This window comes from Piliocolobus tephrosceles, chromosome 3 (genome assembly GCF_002776525.5).
Source record: "Piliocolobus tephrosceles isolate RC106 chromosome 3, ASM277652v3, whole genome shotgun sequence".
Lineage (NCBI taxonomy): Eukaryota > Metazoa > Chordata > Mammalia > Primates > Cercopithecidae > Piliocolobus > Piliocolobus tephrosceles.
This window is the reverse complement of record NC_045436.1, coordinates 1,365,156-1,385,848: the sequence shown is the minus strand read 5'-3', so window position 1 is coordinate 1,385,848 and position 20,693 is coordinate 1,365,156. Positions and strand designations below refer to the sequence as shown.

The following is a 20,693-nucleotide window of genomic DNA, read 5'->3' as shown; positions in this document are numbered from 1 at the left end:
ACTGCGAGGATGCTGCAGAAAAAATTGCCATGAAAGTTATACTCATTAGACAGCAATAGAGAGGCCCACTGTAATGGAATATGGGGTGACTGTGAGGATGCTGCAGAAAAAATTGCCATGATTTTTTTTATCTAAAGGTGTACTTAGTAAAGTAGGGATAGAGAATAAAGACAAATATGCAATTCCAGAAGTTATAAAAATGTATTCAGGATGTATTTTGAAAACAAACCCAACTGCTAAAATTATGTTGAGTTGACCTGGAAAAGAATGAAGCTGAGATACCTCTTAGTGATACTTTCACATCCAGAATTACGCTTAGATTTATGATCCATTACAACTAATAAAATTATTTAATTATGAGAAAGAGCAGACCAAGGGGCCATTAAGAAAATATAATTAAATGCAGATTAAAGGGGCAGGGCTTCTGGTTTGGCAGACACTTGCACTTCAAAGACTGGAACACTCTCTTTAATAATACTTCAGTTATCTAATAAAAATGATCATTTGGAAATCATGCTGGTCACTTCTATCTAGCTCAAGTGTCAATGTTCTATATACACTGGGTATTTTATTCACACTGAATTGCTTTTATCCATCAAGAAAGGTGTTAACTCTTACTCTTCATAAAATGGACTGTAGTAATTAGTTCTGATGCCTGGAAACAAATAAGTAAGTCTTTGAAATATTCATTTTATTTGTACAGACTTAGATATCTACCTTTTAGGAAAATCACACTTAAATACCCCTTTCACTTCTGTACATATTTGACACGGTTTGGTGTTAACTATTACTCAGATTATATAGAAATGTTTTGTTGAATGAATTTATCCAGTTTCTTTAAAGGAAGAAGCAACAATGGATTATTTCAAGAAGAATATTCTGTGACAGTCCATGTGAATGAACTTCTAAAAGAAATTAGCATAGGCATGTTAATAGCAGTGTGGATTTTGGTAATCAGCTAGCATAATTAGTCCAGAATTATATGGACTTTTTAAGTTAAAAAAATCCTGGAAATTTAAATGTAATTAATTAAAAGTTTGGGTTAGTTATAAATATGATTAAAGCATTTTTCTCTAATTCATACTTAAATTTGCATTATTTGCAAAACATACCAAAATTTGGACATTTAAGCATCGTTTATTCTGAAAAAAGTATAAGGCATAGTAAATAACATACCAATATGGGACATGGGAGATAAAAATTGATCACCCAATAGATAAAGAGAAAAGCTCTTTAAGAAAAAAAGTAAATTTAATTGGCATATAATCAGAATATATATGAGCATTTTTGAGTTCTTGTTTTCCGATTAACTAAGGTAGAATTTTACTGGTTTGTAGACCAAGGCTTCACCTCCATGAATGTGGCCCTGTGATTGAGATGGCTTGGAGTCAGACCCAGTCCTGCTATTTATTAGTTGTGTAACATCAGACATGCTCAAAACCTCAATTTACTCATTTTGGGGAATAATAATAATTATTAAGAATGGTGAGGGCCAGGCATGGTGGCTCACGCCTGTAATCCCAGCACTTTGGGAGGCTGAGGCGGACGGATCATGATGTCAGGAGATTGAGACCATCCTGGCTAACATGGTGAAACCCCCTCTCTACTAAAAATACAAAAAATTAGCCAGGCGAGGTGGCGAGCACCTGTAGTCCCAGCTACTGGGGAAGCTGAGGTAGGAGAATGGTGTGAACCCGGGAGGCGGAGCTTGCAGTGAGCCAAGATCGCAGCACTGCACTCCAGCCTGGGTGACACAGCGAGACTCCATCTCAAAAACAAAAACAAGCAAACAAAAAAACACAAAAAACTGGTGAGGGTAATAATAGATATATGTGGACTAAATAAAAATATGTTTTAAATGTCATCACTTGTATTTCTTAATAAATGTAACTTTTGTCAATTTCATTATTCAGCAAATGCAGAAACTTAGACTTTCTGCTGTTTTGAATAATGTAGTATATTTCATCATATGGCAAGTGCTACCAGAGAGAAATAGGACTATTATTTATTATGTTTTTTTTTAAATCCAGAGGCCCATGTCAGGAGTTTTATTCAGCATGACTCCTCTTTGATTCATGTCACACCTAGTTATAATGAAGGTGGTTTACACAAAAGTAGAAGAAATGAAAGAAAAACAAAACAAAAACTCTTCTTGCCATGATTTCTAAAGTAATGAAGAAATAATGTCACTTGTAAAAGGGGTTTCTAAAATAACCTATCTGGAACAGAAGAAAGCAAGAGTCCGGCACCCCTGTCAAATCAATTGGTTTAACATGTTTTCCCTTGTAAAGTAAAATAAATACAAATTTTTATACAGTACCATTTTTTAATATAGTATCATTTTTCTACTGGGATTTTATAGTTTAATAAACTTTAATCATTAGTGTGCTAAGTTTCAAATCCTGGTCCTGCTCTATATTTTTTGGTTTGTTTGTTTGGATATTATTACCATAAAAACAAAAACAGGCTTGCAATGGCTGCAGATTCACAGAAGATTATTAGAAATAAAACTTTATTGTTAAATATTTTGTCATAGCAAAATATATTTTTCTTTAAGAGAAAAAAGTTTTTATCTAAATATTATCAAATTTATTACTTTCATCACGTAAGTTAACTAGTTCATATGCATCTATATGTCTAAGTAGAAACAACTAACTTCAACATAATGTGTTTCATTTTCTCACAGTTTGACTTCAGACAAAAATTCTAAAACTGAAAGATAGCAATATTTAAGGATGTCTTCCTAAAATTATCTTAAGTACATCAAATATTTCCAAAAATATGTTTTTCTTCTGAGGGTTTTGTATGCTGGTAAGAAATATTTTTGGAACAGATAGAGAAGGATTAAGTTGAAAACAAGTGTCCCCTTTACTCTTATTCCAGTTCTCAGAGGAAACAGTTTCTTGCCCGGACTTCCAGTTATTTTCTGTACATAGAAAGCATATTATGTATAGCAATATAAAATTTATTATGAATGAACTACTCTATACACACTCTGACAGTTGCTTTTTACGTTAAACAATATCTCAAATATCTCACATATCTATACTCTCACAAGTATCACATATATATTACATATATACTTGCCTAATTAGTTTTTGGTGACAATATATTGTATTATTATACAAATGCAAAAATGTACCGTAATTTTTAATAACAAATCTGTTTGCAAGGGTAGCTGCAGCTTCTATTAGGAGTGAAATCCTGGATAAAAGATAACCAACTTGTCTCCGAAGTCGATTCTCCAAAACTGTTTCAGTTTCCATCCCCACATGGTAATATCAGTACAGTAACAAAGTGCCCATTGTCCCACAACCTGTTTAACATGGTCACGCAGCGGGATTCTGACTGCCAAATGGTTCACTTCAATAAGCTTCGTGAATGTTTAAATGAATGGATCTCAATTTATGAATGAGGATTACCATCCTCTCATACGCAACTACTGAACGTATCTCACTTTCTGAATGGGGATCTTCTTCTCATATACTACCACCTTTTTTTTTTTTTTTGAAACAGGTTCTCACTCTGTTGCCCAGGTTAGAGTGCAATGGCATGATCATAGCTCACTGCAGCCAGTCTGGAATTCCTGGGCTCAAGCTACTCTTCCACCTCAGCCTCCTGAGTAGCTGGGACTACAGGTGTGAGCCGCCACGCCCAGCTACCAGCTAATTGTGTGTTCGTGTGTTTGTTTTAGAGAACACCAGACTGGTCTCGAACTCTTGGGCTCAAGTGATCATCCTGCCTCAGCTTCCCAAAGTGCTGGGAATCAGGCATGAGCCACTGTGCCCATCCTTACATTACATTTTTATTTTTTCCTTGTTTGAGATGGAGTCTCACTCTGTTACCCAGGCTGGAGTGCAGTGGCGCAATCTCTGCTCACTGCAACCTCCATCTCTGGGGCTCAAGCGATTCTCCTGCCTCAGCCTCCCGAGTAGCCTGGATTATGGGTGTGCATCACCATGCCTGGCTAATTTTTGTATTTTTTTATAGTAGAGATGGGGTCTCACCATGTTGGCCAGGATAGTTTTGAACACCTGACTTCAAATGATCTGCCCGCCTCAGCTTCCCAAAGTGCTGGGATTGCAGATGTGAGCCACCGCATCTGGCCCCCTTATATTACCTTTATATGTCTTGCCTGATTTTTTTCTTCTGACCAGATTTATAATTAAATAATCTTTTTTTTCTTACTTTCAGGAAATTTTAATTTATCAGGAAATTAGTTCTGTTGTTAATGTATGTTGTACATATTTACTCTAATTTATCTCTTTTAAAATGTTTTGTTTCTTCACCAGACGTGGTGGCTCACGCCTGTAATCCCAGCAGTTTGGGAGCACCTGAGGTCAGGAGTTCAAGACCAGCCTGGCCAACATGGTGAAACCCCATCTCTACAAAAAACAAAAATTAACCAGGCATAATGGTGCATACCTGTAATCCCAGCTACTCAGGAGGCTGAGGCAGAGGAATTGTTTGAACCCGGGAGATGGAGGTTGCAGTGAGCTGAGACCACACCACTGCACTCCAGCCTGGGTGACAGAGCAAGATCCTGTCTTGAAAAAAAACAAAAAGTTTTATTTTTTAATATATAGATACTTTAGTGGGACATAGGAATGATTTGGGTCTATTTTTTCTTTCTTCTATTATACTTTAAATTCTGGGATACATGTGCAAAACGTGCAGGTTTGTTACAAAATAGGTATACACATACCATGGTGGTTTGCTGCACCCATCAACCCATCATCTACATTAGGTATTTCTCCTAATGCTGTCCCTCCCCTAGCCCCCCACCTTCTGACAGGCCCCAGTGTGTGATGTTCCCCTCCCTGTGTCCACGTGTTCTCATTGTCCGGCTCCCACTTATGAGTGAGAACATGTGGCGTGTGGTTTTCTGTTCTTGTGTTAGTTTGCTGAGAATGATCGTTTCCAGTTTCATCCATGTCCCTTCAAAGGACATGAACTCATCCTTTTTTATGGCTGCATAGTATTCCGTGGTGTATATGTGCCACATTTTCTTCATCCAGTCTGTCAGTGATGGGCACAGCGACTTGGGTCTGTTTTCCAGGGACAGGTCTCTCTGCAGATTGCTACAGCCTCCTTCAGTTTGTGCAGATCGCCCTCAGACAAAATGTCAGCATGTCTCTCAATGAAACTCTTTAATCCACAGCCTTTTTTTTTTTTTTTTTTTTTCCAGCTCAGTTGTTTCTGGTCAATGCAAAGCTGACTGCAGTTTTTGTTCTCTTTTCAATTTTTGCAATTTTTCTTCTCTGTGCTTGACCTCTGAATTGGGATTTGTGTTGAGGTAAAGAATTATAATAACCTGCGGAGTCTCCCTTAAATCCGATACCTCTTCTTTCTCTTTCTCTCTCAGAATGGAGTACTCCAGAGCAATGTTCTCCACTTCTCCCACGGCATTATCACACCCCTAAATCTCTCTTCTAATTAGGATATTCTTCTCTGGGCTCTCAGGTCCCTGGAGGTCTCAGGGACATTGGTGCCATGTTCAGTGTCTAAAAGGTAAGGTTTTTGCTCTTTATACTTCTTCAGTTTGGCCCAGAGGTCCTTGTATTTGTCAGATATTTTTCACAGTGATTCCTACGTTATTTTAAAGTCAGTTCTCTCACCTGTTTTTCCTTTTTGTCTACATAGGAGGTATCAGAGACAGGATATATATAATAGTATTTTATTCTTTCAGGAAGCTATAAATATATTTAGATTATTACAATTTGTACAGACTCCAAGCAGAAATATAATCACACCATTTATGACAGGTTATCTCCATAAATAGATATTTGAATTGGCTTCCAAAATGACCTTAGAGATGTACTTACTTAATGGTGGTGGCCTCGATCCTTCTGTGATTAGATGATAACCCAGCATGTGGCCACAGTAGCAGAAACACAGAGTACATGCTGGTTAATTGGCTCTACTCGCTTCATGTATTATTACAGCTTATCTGCTGCTTGTGGACTCTTACACGCTGAGCTTCTCAATGATCAGAGAAGAAATCAGGTGCCGGTAGCAATGCAGACCCAAGAAGTGTCTGCTTTTCTGTTTTTCCACATGAAGTCATTACTCAGCATTCTTTTCTTCCTTTTCAATGGTGGAGAAGCCCATGGTATGTAAAGCATGAGTAAAGTTCAAATAGGGTCAAATTCCAGAAGGCAGCACAGAACTCTTCCTCCTAGCCCTGTTACTCTGGCCCTACGTGCTTGTATCATCCCATGCAGCCGGGAATGGGGGCTGCCATTTTCATTTTGATCAATTATCCCTCAAAAGGGCATTCAGAGAGTCATTAGAGTCTAGAGTTGCGAAATGAGTAGAATAACAGAAGGTAGCATGTCAGAAGACCGTGGGCAGCCCCCAGGCTGTATTTGCAGTCCCCACTCTGCATAATGTATTCATTTGGTATGTAATGATGCACGCACGTAAGAGAACCAAACACTCAACTGTTTTGGCTATCATCAAAACTATACCTTGAGTTTCAATGTACTTATGTCTTTGAAAATGGTATTTTACGGACCAGAAATGTACACAGTGTTCTGTGTTTTCAATGCACAAAAGTAAACCTCATGCATGTAAAGTGGGCCTCCCTGCTGGGCTGTATGCATTCCTACCATGGACCCTGCAAATACTGTAGAGCTGTCCAAACAACATCTAAACTTCAGATAGAAAATTCCTAACTCCTAATATTACATACATTCAACTATTTTGATATAAAAAATAGGGAGAATGACAATCATTATAAGAGAAAGAAAATATATTTCTCAATAAACACAGATTCCTTAACATGGACCCTTTCCTGCAGCTTCAGAAGACACCAGCAGTGGAAGGTTGTAGGATTCATCGATGGCTGGGGCTGGTTACAGGACGGTATTATGATTCTTTGAAGGTTGTCCTGGTCATCTTTATAAAATACATGTTAAACACACCTGCTGACAGAACACTGAGAGAGGGTAAGAGACTACAGAAGGAAAAGCTTTGAGAAGATAGCTGAAGATATTCAGAAAAGATGGTAACTAATCAAACAAACATCCTCTCCTGTGCACAGTGTCAAGAATGAAGCTCTGCAAACAATGCCTTTGTCATAGTGCTGTTAGTCATAGGGTGTGTGCCTTGCTCCTCTTGTGCTTCGGGTTTGGAGAACTTTTGTTTGTCTGCTTGAGACAGAGTTTTGCTCTGTCGCCCAGGCTGGAGTGCAGTGGCGCAATCTCGGCTCACTGCAACCTCCACCTCCCGGGTTCAAGCAATTCTCCGCCTCAGCCTCCTGAGGAGCTAGGACTACAGGCGCCCACCACCATGCCTGGCTAATTTTTTTGTATTTTTAGTAGAGATGGGGTTTCACCATCTTGGCCAGGCTGGTCTTGAACTCCTGATGCCGTGATCCACCGCCTCTGCCTCCCAAAGTGCTGGAATTACAGGTGGCAGCCTCTGCGCCCAGCCTGAGAATTTTAAAAAGAAGTAGAAAAACGCTATTCTTGATGAAGCAGCTGTCATATCGGACACTGGAGAATGTGGGCACAAGCTCACATGGTTCATTTCTGCCCCCTTGCGATCGATACATTATTGTCACCACTCTATGGGGAATCAATGAGAATTGTGGCAGAAAAGTACTCTGCTGAATGGTGAGGCAAATATAAACCTGGCCTAAGTGAATCGAAAAACTCTCCATTTGTAATACACATTACTGGCTCCAGGACTGGAAATTTTCAGGAGTAGTATAGGGAAGGATGAAGGATATCGAGGGTTCTCGGGTGTGCTTGGATGAAATAATATGTGGTGTGTTGGTCCTGGCTGAGTGCAGAAACAAGGGAACACAATAGGGCTTGACAGCTTAGGAGAAAATGGAGGGAGGCAAGAGGTTGGAGGACTTAGTGGCTTCATGGAGAACAAATGGAAATACGGAAGGTAGAAGGAGACTGAGAAGAGGCAAGGCAAAGTAGGTGATGAAATTACCCAAAGTGTGACTCTGGGATTGGGTTGCTGAAGAAGAGATAATAAATTCTTTAAAGTAAGTAAGAGTGGTGGAGTGCTTATCCCATGTGACTTATTAGAGACAGAATCTGAAATATAATTTGGGTTTACATTATGAAATTTGGTGCATTATGCCATAAGAGTGCTGTGTCTCTTAATCCATTATGTTCATTAAGGTGGAACTTTACGTGTGTCTCAATATCTGAATATAATCTTATGCAATAAAGAACAGAAGTTGTATTCTCATCACCAGTTTGGGGTGTGCTGATTTTGTTTCCAAGTTTATAAAATGAAAGTCTTGATTGTTGTTGGTTAAATATTTGGAAAAATTGCAGTTCAAGAGCAAAGTTATGTTTTTTACTCATCAGGTTTTTTGAATGAAAAATTATGTGAACGAGATAACTTTTGTATGAATTTTTAATTTTTAGTGAAGTTACTTAAGTTATGTTTATTCTCCAAAATATCATCAGTCACATTAAGAAAAATCATAGAAACATGCTTTAAAGATTCTATTCACAAAGGCAGATTGGGGTATCTCACTTGCCTTAGAACTTAATGTCATACTTTAAACTTAAGTTTATTTAGTGCTCAAGACTACTGTCAATTTTTTTTAAATTATGAAACTAGGAATCATTGTTCTATTAAAAGTATTTTTCTCTAGCTATTCACAGTAACACTGAACAATGCAGTTTACTTACATCTTTTTCTGTTTGACACAAGACAGTTATTGGTAAGTATACTTCTTAGATAAAGTATAGTTATTTTCCATGTTTAAAATATGAAAATATACAATATAGGTTGGTACTAGGAGGGGAAATCTGCTTCTGATCAATATTTTATTTTAAATATCATTTTTATTTCTTTTGTCCTAAGTTATATACTTTTTCTTCTATTACTTATTGTGAAGTTACTTTAAAACAAAACATAATCAAAGAAAGCAATCAACCAAGATTTAAAAACTAATAATAGCAGAATCTCCTCAGTTCTTTCCTCTTCTCCACATAATAGCAGAATCTCCTCAGTTCTTTCCTCTTCTCCACTCCTCCTGCCTTCACAGCTTTTTTGGTTTCCAAGGGTAGTCGAAACATTTTAGATATTTACACCAAAGGGCATGGCTCTGTGATACCACGGGTCCTGCCAACTGAAGCTTTCCTTTAGCCAAGATAAGTTACTGTGGAAGGAAAGTGACTCTTCCAATCCATGGTTCTTAAAAGTATAAAATTATACTTTTATACTTTTTAAATTTTAAATGAAATGTCCCACAGCTTTCAATGCACACCCAGCTCAGAGAACTTGAATCTCATCCAACATGCTTCCACGGTGATCCCAGTCTGAGAGGACTATGTTATTATGGAAATGCATAGCTTGCTTTCTAGGTAATAAATGATCAAACTCTTCATAGAGGAGAATTTGGTCATGGGTGTGTTTCTCTGTGTATTGAAGGTCTGCTGTGAAATCTCTCTGGAGTCTCTCAGCTGGTCTGTACCACGGTACCCCACTGGTCTTGGGCTTTGTACATTAACTTTCCAGAACTCGGGCTCGCCACAGACTTGCTTTAGGGCCTCTAAATATTTGTTTCTTTTGCATGCCAAGAGTTTTATCCTTATTTTTGGAGACAGAAGAGGATGTGAGTGTTGAATTGTATTTCAGAAAAATCAGTCAGGTCGCCCTTGGGACATCAAAATGATCAAGGCAGTAGATACAGTGAGTGTCTGCTAAGTATTTGCTGAGACTCTGGTATGATTCGTGTAAGTCTCAGGATAGTTATCTGAACGATATCGCCATGGCAGTGGACTCCTGCACATTCACAGGCCTGGAAGGAGCTTGTCCACATTGGCATTCCAGAAGTCCATAAAAGACAAATGCATATGCAGTCCCCGAGAAAGCATTGTTGTAAACAAATCTGCGCTAGATGGAAACTCTTGTTATGCGGTGCTGGCATGCATGGAAGAGTAAGTCCAGAACTGTATCTGGAAGTTCTTTTAGCATCACAATTCCTTTTAATTTTATTTATTTCATGTTATTTTATTATACTTTAATTTCAAGGGTACATGTGCACAACATGCAGGTTTGTTACATAGGTATACATGTGCCATGTTGGTTTGCTGCACCCATCAACTCGTCATTTACATTAGGTATTTCTCCTAATGCTATCCCTCCTTCAGCTCCCCACCCCATGACAGGCCCCCATGTGTGATGTTCCTTGCCCTGTGTCCAAGAGTTCTCATTGTTCAATTCCCACCTATTAGTGAGAACATGTGGTGTTTGGATTTTGTCCTTGTGATAGTTTGCTCAGAATAATGGTTTCCAGCTTCATCCATGTCCCTGCAAAGGACATCAACTCATCCTTTTTTATGGCTGCATAGTATTCCATGGTGTATATGTGCTACATTTTCTTAATCCAGTCTATCTTTGATGGACATTTGGGTTGGTTCCAAATCTTTGCTATTGTGAATAGTGCCAGAATAAAATACGTTTGCATGTGTCTTTATAGTAGCATGATTTATAATCCTTTGGATATATACCCAGTAATGGGATCGCTGGGTCAAATGGTATTTCTAGTTCTAGATCCTTGAAGAATCGCCACACTGTCTTCTACAATGGTTGAACTAATTTACACTCCCACTAACAGTGTAAAAGCGTTCCTATTTTTCCACATCCTCTCCAGCATCTGTTGTTTCCTGACTTTTTAATGATTGTCATTCTAACTGGCGTGAGATGGTATCTCATTGTGGTTTTGATTTGCGTTTCTCTAATGACCAGTGATGATGAGCATTTTTTCATGTGTCTGTTGGCTGCATAAATTCTTCTTTTGAGAATTGTCTGTTCATATCCTTTGCCCACTTTTTGATGGAGTTGTTTGTTTTTTTCTTGTAAATTTGTTTAAGTTCTTTGTAGATTCTGGATATTACTCCTTAGTCAGATGGGTAGATTGCAAAAATTTTCTCCCATTCTGTAGGTTGCCTATTCACTCTGATGGTAGTTTCTTTTGCTGTGCAGAAGCCCTTTAGTTTAATTGATCCTGTTTGTCTATTTTGGCTTTTGTTGCCATTGCTTTTGGTGTTTCAGTCTTTGCCCATGCCTATGTCCTGAATGGTATTGTCTAGGTTTTCTTCTAGGGATTTTATAGTTTTAGGTCTTACATTTAAGTCTTTAATCCATCTTGAATTAATTTTTGTATAAGGTGTAAGGAAGGGATCCAGTTTCAGCTTTCTACGTATGTTGCACAGTTTTCCCAGCACCATTTATTAAATAGGGAATCCTTTCCCCATTTCTTGTTTTTGTCAGGTTTGTCAAAGATCAGATGGTTGTAGATGTGTGGTGTTATTTCTGAGGCCTCTGTTCTGTTCCATTGGTCTATATATTTGTTTTGGTACCAGTACCATGCTGTTTTGGTTACTGTAGCCTTGTAGTGTAGTTTGAAGTTAGGTAGCATGATAGCATCACAATTCTACACACATTTGCAGGGATGATTTTTTAAAAGACAACCTCAATTCTTAATGATTTTTAAATTTTTGTAAAATAATCAAATGCAACCAATGGACTGACTGAATAAATCTACTTTTCCCTTTTTGTTGATGGGCCCTAAATTTCCATGTCTTCTGTGTATAAGGTGGGCTTAATTTTAAGAATAGTCATTTTGAAGTTAAAATAACTTGTTTTCTTTATACCCAATTTTAAAATTCAGAATGCCATATCAGCCACTTTATGGATAATATCTCACATTCTTCTTTCTCTGAATATGAGAATTTTTAAAATTTAATGCAAAAATGTTTCAACTTACAATGGCATATTTTAATATAACATCTTTAATTTCCAACTTTTTTCTTTTGGATATACTTTTATAGAAAATAATGCATTTATTAAACCACTATTTTGCTTCATCTATTGGTAGCGTGTTTAAGGAATTCAGTTTATACCTTGTGGGAATCTTTTTCAGATAAACTGTATATCAAGTAGTTTTGTGGTTTTTGAAAGAACTTTTTGGCATTCAGGGCCATTTCTTGTGCTGTACAAAGCAGCCCTTAGTGCTTTTTGGAGAGCAGACTACTTAAAATTCATATGAACACATTCAATATAATATGTATGTTTGGAATCACCATTGAAATATTTCTCTATTTAATTGGGGTGGTTCATGCTAATTCACATGGTGGGCATTGGCAGCTATTTTCAGTCTACTAATTTTTTCTTTGAGGGACATAGTAAAATCTCTGCTTCCGTAAATGTTTCCACTTTCTGAATGCTGCAGTTTTCCTTTCTTCTTCTAGCTCTTTCTTAGTGGGCAGAGAGACCAGAAAATGCTAGTTGCTTCAATGCAAGCCTGGCAGGCGAGCACACCTGTCCTCCCCAGGAACTGAGTAAGCCATGATGCTCAACTCCAATGACTGCTGAATTTTAACAATTGAACCCTTTCTCTTTACCCCTCATGTCACATAGAGCATATGCCCTTGAACAGTCAGGAAATCAAGTATTGCTTCCATTCTGGTCATGGTGCTAGAAATGCAGGGTTGTATCTCTTTACCTCAACCATTTCTGTCTCCTCCCTCCGCTCCTAGGAAGCTGCTGACTCACCCTTTTCTAGACAAGTCCTGGGTAGTCTTCCTGGGTAGCATCTAAAATGAACCCCAAACTGTCACACTTTCTATGTCTTTCTGTCTGCCACATCTAGAATCACAATAAAGAGGACGCCACTGGTAAGGACTTCAAAGAATGCATGTCAAATGGTCAGGGTCATGGGCTCTAGGAACAGGTGCCAGCAAGTCACAACAAAGGGTTAAATGAGACCAATCTGCCCACTCCACAGTGGACACCTCTGGACTCTGGGTGGATCTGAGGACTCTTCTTTGGTTGGAATGTGTTGGAAACTTACTTGCCAGTGCAACGGTTTTGAGACATGGGACCTTCAAGAGGGCAGAGCCCTCATAAATGGACTAATGTCATTATCGTGGAGACAGGTTCATTATCAAGAAAGTAGGTTTGTTATAAAAGCAAGCTCAGCCTCCTCTGGCTCTTGCTCTTACCCTCTCTTGCCTTCCCACCTTCCATCATGAAATAATGCAGCATGAAGGCTCTTGTCAGATGCCAGCATCATGCACTGAGACTTCCAGCCTCCAGAACCATGAACCACATAAACTTCTGTTCATCATAATTTACCCAGTCTGTGGTACTCTGTTACAGCAACATAAAACAGACTAACACAGACCCATCATCTCCTGACACAAATGTAAAGTGAGTCCCTAGCAGGCATCTTTGTCCCTCAGAAAAGTCCTGGAGGCCCAGTAGTGGAACAGCAGCAAACCAATATCTTCCCCACAAAAACTTTCTAATTTCCTCTCCAATATTTCTAAAAGAATGGAGGCAAGTGGTCTTTTACAGGTCCCCAAATTATTCCCAGCCACCTCCTTGGCAAGGTCTGCTTTGATGGATTCACAGATGGTTCTGCAATATGAGTAGCATTGATGGTTCCTATCCTGGGGCCTCAGTCAAAACTGAGACAGAGAATAGTCATTTAACATGCACTCCACTTAGGTATCCACAGAAGATACCGTTTTGTTATTCTCTATCATGGGCCTGCTCTTGTCAACGTTTCAGCAGATAGCTGCATAATTTAGAATTTCCAGTTAATAATATTTCAGTTTCAACTGTCTCCTTTCAGTTTAAATACTGAGTGTATTTAAAATAAATACAACTCCCTATTAGATATTAAAGGATTGTTTTGGAACAACTGAGTCTTTTCAGATAAATCTTCAATATTCTACTTTTCTCTCATTTCTCTCTTTTTTTTTTTTTTTTTTTTTTTTTTTTTTAGTCTCACTCTGTTACCTAGGCTGGAGTTGGAGTGCAATGGTGTGACCTTGGCTCACTGTAACCTCCGCTTCTTGGGTTTAAGTGATTCTCATGCCTCGACCTCTGGAGTAGCTGGGGGTTACAGGCATGTGCCACCACACCTGGCTAATATTTTTTGGTATTTTTAATAGACACATGGCCTGCCTTGGCCTCCCAAAGTGCTGAAATTACAGGTGTGAGCCACTGTGCCCAGCCTCACTCTCCTTTACTTCTCCGGGTTGGTGGCTGTGTCTATGAGGAGGACCCTTTCTATGTCTGCAATAGGAGGCGAGTGAGTCCTTGCATCCACACAGCAGCCTGGAGTGTCACTCTGGACACTCTCCTGCCTCAGCCTCCCGAGTAACTGGGACTACAGGCATGCGCCACCACACCCAGCTAATTTTTGTATTTTTAGTAGAGATGGGGTTTCACTATGTTGGCCAGGATGGTCTCAAACTCCTGACCTCATGATCTGCCTGCCTCGGCCTCCCAAGGTGCTAGGATTACAGGTGTGAGCCCACCGCACCCAGCCGATAGTTTCTTATACCGTGAAGAAGCTCTTTAGTTTAATTAGATCCCATTTGTTAATTTGTGCTTTGTTGCAATTGCTTTTGGTGTCTTTGTCATGAAATCTTTGCCACTTCCTATGTTCAGAATGATATTTCCTAGGTTATTTCCCAGGGTTTTTATAGTTTTGGGTTTTATATTTAAGACTTTAATACATTTTGAGTTGATTTTTGTGTGTGCTGTACAGAAGGAATCCAGTTTCAGTCTTCTGCATATGGCTAGCCAGTCATCCCAGCACTATTTATTGAATAAGAGTTCTTTCCCCCATTGCTTGTTTCTGTCATATTTGTCAAAGGTCAGATGATTTAGGTGTCTGGTCTTATTTCTGGATTATCTATTTGGTTCTATTGGTCTATATGTCTGTTTTTGCACCAGTATCATGCTGTTTTAGTTACTGTAGCCTTGTAGTATAGTTTGAAGTCTGGTAATGTGATGCCTCCAGCTTTGTCATTTTTGCTTAGGATTGCCTTGGCTATTTGAGCTCTTTTTAAAGTGTGTAGTTCAGTAATGTTAAGTATATTCACGTGAATAATCTTGCCAAAGTAAAACTTTATAGTCATTGAACAACAATTCCCACTTTTCAACTTTCCCCAAACCCTGGTAACCACTATTCTAACTTGCGTTTCAATAAATTTTACTACTTTAAATACCTTATATAAGTGGAATCATATAGTATTTGCCTTTTGGTAAGTGACTTATTTCATTTAGCACAGAGTCTTCGAGGTTCATTTATGTTATAGCATGTGAAATAATTTCCTTCATTTTTAATGTTGAATAATATCACACTGTGTGCCTTTATCACATTTTGTTTATCCACTCATCTGCTGATGAACGTTTAGGTTGCTTCTACCTTTTGGCTGTTGTGAATAGTACAGCTATGAACATAGGTGTGAAATACCTCAAGACCCTGTTTTTAATTGTTTTGGGCATATATTCAGAAGTGAGATTGCTAGATCATATTCAATTTTTTGAAAACCACTATAGCTTTTGAGCCAATGTTTCAACAGATAGCTGAATAATTTAGAATGTTCAATGAACAATATTACAGTTTCTTCCAGTTTCAACTATCTCCCTTCAGTTTAAATACGGAGTCTACTTAAAATACACTCCCCATTCGATTTTAAATGATTACATTGAAATAACTGAGTCTTGGCCGGGAGCGGTGGCTTACGCCTGTAATCCCAGCCCTTTGGGAGGCCGAGGTGGGCGGATCACGAGGTCAGGAGATCGAGACCATCCTGACTAACACGGTGAAACCCCATCTCTACTAAAAATACAAAAAATTAGCTGGGCGTGGTGGCAGCGCCCGTGGTCCCAGCTACTCGGGAGGCTGAGACAGGAGAATGGCATGAACCTGGGAGGCAGAGCTTGCAGTGAGCCGAGATGGTGCCACTCACTCCAGCCTGGGGGACAGAGGAAACTCCGTCAAAAAAAAAAAAAAGAAATCACTGAATCTTTTTAGGTAAATCCTCAATACTTCACTTGCCATAGCTATTGCACCGTTTTACAACCCCCACAGTGCACAAGAGTCCCAATTTGTCCACATTCTTGTCAATATTTGTGATTTTACTTATTTATTTTGGTGGTATTCATCTGAATGGGAGTAAGGTGATATACCATTGTGGTTTTGATTTGCATTCCTCTGATAATTAGTCACTCATTATTATTGAGCATCTTATACTTTTGTGACAACGTGAGAATTTTTCTTCATTGTATAACAGATAGTCTACTGGCATAATTCTACACTTTACACGATTTTTTCTAACACTACACAAAAGCAAACACTAACTCTAACTTCAAATTGTCAGGATTACTGGTCCACTCCTCTGCCTACCCATAGGCTGATTATAAATCTTTGAAATTAATTACATCTAAAATTTTTTCTTTCCTGTCAAGTCATTCTTGATGAGTTTCCTCTGCTCGCATTGGCAGTCCCTTTCTTTCTCATGATTCTTTAAATCTTCATTTTGTTAGAGGTCAAGCTTTCAATTATGGACTGAAATTATATTGTGTGCTTTTTTCCTGAGTGTTTAATCCCTTAATTTACAAGCGGATGTAGGAACGCATACCCAGGAGGTAAGGTAAAGAATCCCGTTGAGGGAGCACTGGAATCTCAAATCTGTTACCATTTTGGCTTGGGACAACAAACATCCTGTCAGTCTCAATTGCTGTATAATTGAAAAGAGAATAATAACAATTGTCCTACATACATTATAACTCTCTTTGAATCAATGATAATTAATACATGTGAAAAGCTTTCAAAAACTTTTATAAGGATTTTTACAAATCCCTCATAATTATATGGTGTTTTACAATTTACAACGAACTTTCACATGCAGGTTTCTCCTGTGAGTTTTATAATGTTTTGAGTGGAAAGAGTGAGAAATTACATTTATAAAGTATCTTTGTATATGCTGATAATGATGCATAATATACCCCACTTTCCATAATTAAAAGACCTTTAAAATTATGACTTTTCCAAGATTTCACAGCACATAAGAGAGCCAATACCACTACACAGGTGCGTAATTTCTGGTCTCGTGCACTGACCACTTCCTACACCATCTTTTTGTATACTTTTTACCTTCTGTAGTTGTTATTTGAGTAGAAGAGTATTGAAAAGCCACGTAGAATATACACCTTGGTTTGATCCTAGTAATAAAAATCTACATTTAACATACGCGTTAAAATAATTGACACTGACTAAATTATTTTTGCATTTTTTCCATTTCACTCATTACCAACTTTTTAATTAAGCAATGGGGCCATGGTAGGCAGGGTATTTCCTAGAACGTGTGAATATGTTACCCTACATGACAGAAGGGACTTTCACATGTACTTAAACTTAATGACATTGAGATAGGGAGATGGTCCTGCCAGTGGAATCACAAGGGTCCTTAAAGGTATGAGAAGGAATCAGAGTACAGAGTCAGAAGGAAACGTGCTGATGTGAGAATGGTCAGAGAGATACAACGGTTCTGTCTTTGAAGATGGAGGAAAGGGGCCTTGAGCCAAGGATCATTGTTGGCCTTCAGAAACTGAAAATGCAAGAAAATTGACTCTCCCTAAAGTCCCTCGAAGGGAACACAGTCCAACTAATTCATTTATGTTAGCCCAGGAGATCCTTGCTGGGCTTCCGACTTACAGTACTGGAAGATAACACATTTCTGGTGGTTTGTGTCACGAGGTCTGTAGTACTTTGTTCCAGTATCAGTAGAAAACCGGTAAAAGGGGAATTCACATAATATCATTACAAACAGGAATAATTACTTACTATTCTTCTATTCTCAAATCCTACCTTGTAAACAAAATGAATTTTTGTTTTTCGGGGCTTTTGTGATAATTCTTATGAATCCACTAATATTTTGTTTTCTTCTGTTGTCTCCCTCAGCAACCTGAAAGGAAGTAGCGTGTATGATTGGGGACACATTTCCTGGAAGCACACCCCATTAGATAAAGTGTCGCATACTCTTTGATAAAGTAAGGCTCCTGGACGAGATGTTTTACAGGTACCATGAGCTCAGTGAAATGCTTTCGGAAAGACACTCAGCAGAGCGGGCACCACAAGGTTAGGAGAAGCAGCTTCTGCTCGTCATAACTTTGGCAAATGTTTACACATCAGTAATGAAAAATATTCTCTTGGCGATTTCAGGCTTGTTACTATGGATGTTGTTTGCTAACACTGACTATTTTTGCTAACTGCTTATAGAAACTCCAGGCTGTCACCCATCTGTTCTCTCATCAGAGTAGTTTTGGGCCAGCAACTATTTCAGACATTTCTACAATTTCAGATGCCTCACTCTGCCTGTGACTGTATGTTGTACTTGCGGACCGGACGCACAGTTCCGTGCAAATAGCAAGCATTCGGCTCCAACTCTCCTCCTTGTGGTAACAATATGAAAGAAAGAGATAGTATCGGAATTATTTTAGTTCAATACAGCCATTATAAAATGTGTGTATATTTTAAAACATCATGTGGTACATGATAAATATATACAACTTTTATTTTTCGATAAAAAATTATAAAAAATATGTCATCAAACATGATTTCTCATGTTACTTTTTTGTTAACACTCATCACATGAAAGACTTATTATTTTAAAATGTTATTTTTCATTATTAATTCTCATTAATTTTGTAAGTGAGATGTTAACTGTTATGTCTAAATAGTAGTGTCTAGTATGTGGTAGATAATCAGTGTGACTTGAATAAATGAATAAGTCTGTTAATGACATGCTTCTCATCACTGTAACTTATTTTTGATTTAAGACTGATAAAACATTTTTTCTCTTACCCCATATTGCTGAAAATCAAATCCTTCTTCTTTAAGATGCTACCATCGTTCCATTCATCAGCGCCAAATCACTCCTCGTGCCTGAGAGGAGCTGCCATCCTTCACTTCGCCTTTGGGTCACTTCCAGCCCTGTTCCCTGCATGTCTCACCTGGACTTCCTGGAGAATAGCCTCTCTCATGGTACTCACTTTCTTCCAAATCTTCAGTGTCTGCTTCATAGATAGATTTTATGCTACTCAATATAGAAACAACATCTTTTTTATTTTTTAACGAGAAATATTCTCCCCCTCAACCTTTTAACCTACTAATGCGGGCAATGTAATCTAAAGAATAGCCTGCAATGCTTCCTTTCATCATTTCTTGTTTAATCCAGCTTCCTCACTGAGCGATTTTGCCGAAAGCCCTTTCTCCCATGTCACCGATGGAACTTTCTAGTGGCCTATTCTGAGGAACACGTGGCAGTTTACATGCTGTTTGCATTTGATGCTGTTTGTCACTCCCTCCTTCTGAGGACTCTCTTCTTGGTTGGCTTTTATGATGGTAATCGCTTTCCTACTCCTGACTTTCCGACCAGTGCTTGTCAGATACTTTATTATGCTCCTTTTCCTTTGCCCACACTTGCAGAGTTTGATTTCTATATATGGCTTTCCCCTCTTCCTATTCCATGAGATTTATCTAAGTGATTTCATCCATTGCTATGGGTTCAACTACCGCTAACATGTTCTTTACTCCCAATTCTCTTTCTAGAGCTTCACATATTTAACTGCCTTTTAGGGAATCACCAAAAGGCAATTCAGTCTTAACATACACAAAACTGAACTTCTGATCCTTAAGTATGAGGCCAATTCTTTCTTAACCCATTTTCTAAATCAGTGAGTGATACCATCTCTTATCCTGTTGTCCTGGGCAGAATTGCAGGAGGTAACTGCTTTCTCTACCCTCCCTATAAAAATTACCATTTCTCATTCACCAACCTCCTTATACCCCAATCATTAGTATCTTTTTAAGAAATGATCTTCTCTTTTTAAAAAATGTTTATATGCTATTACCTATAAGGTTTCCCTCCTGAAATGGGATATTGGGTAAGAGGGTACTAGCTGGAGGTCGCATAGAACTACAGATTATTCAAAGGGATATCTACGGAGCAAAGGCAAGATGGAGAACCCAGTGCAGCCAAACAGCTATTCAAAGGTCTGAGCAGAGATACAGAAATGACACATGAGATAACAGAAAAAGGGAGACATATCAAGTGGGTTTTGAGTGCAGGGCAAAACCACATTTACCCGTAGCTCTGGAGAACGCACTGGCACCATTTTAAGACTGTTGCAGCCTGCAAGGGAGGGTGGACACTGAGCTCAGACAGGCACACCCTCTGACCAGCTCCTGAATGTCTGATGATGTTTACAACTTTGCTTCCTGCTTTCCTACCTGGTCTTAGCCTTTTGATACATACCGTCCCACTGCTATCAGAGAAAGATTTGAGGTCAGTTTCACGCAACACTGATCATAGCAGTAGACTTTTTAAAGCCTTCAATGTCTTACTAATAAGTAGACGTTAGGGCAGAATTTCTGTGCGTGTCCAGCAATAGGGTCCGTAATCTGACACTGCCTTCATTTCTAGTGTATTGGTTTGTTCTAAAATCATGCATGGAACTGTCTCTAGCAACAATAAATACCTCTCTGTGTCCCCGGTGTACTGTCTGTTCTGTGTATTTTTTGCCATCTCCTCCCCCTCCTTCTGCAATGCTGTTACCACCCTGCTCACCTCGAAAGTCACACTGCTGAGTCAGAAAAGCCCTTATTCTAAAGAAAGCCACTGAGGATACCACCCAGCACACACCCAGCTCCTCCCATGAGCTCTCATCTCTCCTGTGTAACCTGATCTATGCTCTTGCCACTCCGTATGCCATTTGAGGACAGAAATGATATCTTATCATCTATATTCTATCTATCTATCTATCTATCTATCTATCTATCTATCTATCTATCTATCAATCATCTATCTATCATCTCTCTATGCATCTATCTATGTATCTAT

At 38.6% G+C, this 20,693-nt stretch overlaps 1 long non-coding RNA gene across 1 annotated transcript in view; it reads left to right on the top strand.

The window, feature by feature from the left end:
• The window catches only part of LOC111528078, a 46,071-nt gene extending 28,231 nt beyond the window's left edge, over positions 1-17,840 (top strand). The window contains exons 2-4 of the long non-coding RNA XR_002726859.1: positions 8,640-8,698; positions 9,632-9,920; positions 17,753-17,840. This is a non-coding gene — a long non-coding RNA (uncharacterized LOC111528078). The remainder of the gene's footprint in view (positions 1-8,639; positions 8,699-9,631; positions 9,921-17,752) is intronic.
• Positions 17,841-20,693: the final 2,853 nt, after the last annotated feature.